At 42.6% G+C, this 1,741-nt stretch overlaps 1 pseudogene; it reads left to right on the top strand.

Annotated features, from left to right (window-relative positions):
• Positions 1-320: 320 nt before the first annotated feature.
• Positions 321-680, top strand: LOC101561968 (annotated as a pseudogene).
• Positions 681-1,741: the final 1,061 nt, after the last annotated feature.

The following is a 1,741-nucleotide window of genomic DNA, read 5'->3' as shown; positions in this document are numbered from 1 at the left end:
GGGGATGGGAAGAAACATGTCTTCGTTATTGGTAGGAGTATAAACTGGCACAACTACTTTGGAAATAAATATTGGGATTCTTTTTTTGGGTGAGGGGCTGGCTCAACCCACCCTGAGGGCTGGGCTTGTACTGCATGTGGTGCCAGGGATAGAACGTGGTCCCTGTGTACTTGCCTAAACTTGCCTAAGCAGGTGCTTTAGACTGTTGAGCTATCTCACGGACCCAATATTGGGATTCTTAAGAAAACTTAAAATAGAAATTCCACTTGCTCTTCCTCGGGGCTGCCTATGGAGGGGACAGCCATCTCCCACTTGGCACCATGGTAGCCCTCCGACCCCTGGTGAAGCCCAAGATCCTCGAAAAGAGAACCAAGAAGTTCATCTGGCACCAGTCAGACCAATATGTCAAAATCAAGCACAACTGGCGGAAACCCAGAGGCATCGATAACAGGGTGCGGAGGAGGTTCACGGACCAGACCTTGATGCCCAACATAGGTTATGAAAGTAACAAAAAGACAAAGCACATGCTGCCCAGCAGCTTCCGGAAGCTCCTGGTGCATGATGCTAAGGAGCTGGAGGTGCTGCTGACGTGCAACAAGTCTTACTGTGCAGAGATTGCTCACAACATCTCTAAGAACCGCAAGGCCATTGTGGAAAGAACAGCCCAGCTGGCCATCTGAGTCACCAATCCCAATGCCAGGCTGCGCAGTGAAGAAAACGAGAAGACGGCCTATGTGCATGTTTATTTGTGCTTCAGTAAAACCACAAAAAATGAAAAAACAAAAAACCAGAAACAAAGAAAAGAAAACAAAAAGGAAGAAATTCCGCTTGACCCAGTTATTCCTTTTAGTTATCTTCCCAAAACAATTAAGGACATCATATCACAATGATGTATGCATATCATGTCTATAGTAGCATAATTAACATTATTGAAACCTCGGAAGCAGCCTACATGGCCATCAATAAATGAACGGATAAATAAAATGTGTTTATACAGAAGGTAGTACTGCCTTGCTATAAAAAGGAAAAATTTGAGTCATGTATGGGGAAGCACACCCACCTTGATTTTTTAAAATTTTTTATTATTTATTTATTTATTTTCGGAACCGGGGATTGAACTCAGGCCCTTGTGCTTGCCAGGGAAGCGTTTATTCCACTGAGCCATCTCCCCAGCAGCCCACCTTGATTTTTAAAATTTTAATTTATTTTTATTTTTTGGTACCAGGGATTGAATTCAGGACACTGTGCTTGCCAGGCCAGCCCTAATGCTGTTGAGCTATCTCCCCAGCCCCACAACTTGAGACTATCATGTTAAGTGAAGTAACTCAGATACACAAGTTTAAATGTCATACAGTTTCTTTTATATGAGAAACCCAATCTATAAATAAAGTCTAAAATAAAGACAGAAAGTAGGAGGGAAAAGCAATTGTAATCCAGCATGGATAGTGCATCTAAAACAGAACCTTACTTTAGCATAATTTTCTTATGTGTTTTATATGTTAGTCTGGCTGTTAATTTATATGATAATCAACTTGATAAGGACTTACAAATAAATCAAACTGATGCTGGCAACAAAACCTTTTTAATGGAGCTGGTGAGATGGCTCAGTGGTCTAAAGCACCTACTTAGAACAAACTAAGCTAAGCAAAGCACAGGGACCACGGTTCAATCCCCCAGCACCACATGCCAGCCAGCCCCGCCCCCTTGGTGGGCTGAACTGGCCACACACACTAAAATAAAT

Source organism: Octodon degus, unplaced genomic scaffold, assembly GCF_000260255.1.
Source record: "Octodon degus isolate 3935 unplaced genomic scaffold, OctDeg1.0 scaffold00117, whole genome shotgun sequence".
Lineage (NCBI taxonomy): Eukaryota > Metazoa > Chordata > Mammalia > Rodentia > Octodontidae > Octodon > Octodon degus.
Note: the sequence above shows the minus strand (reverse complement) of the source record. Positions and strands in the feature narration are given on the sequence as shown.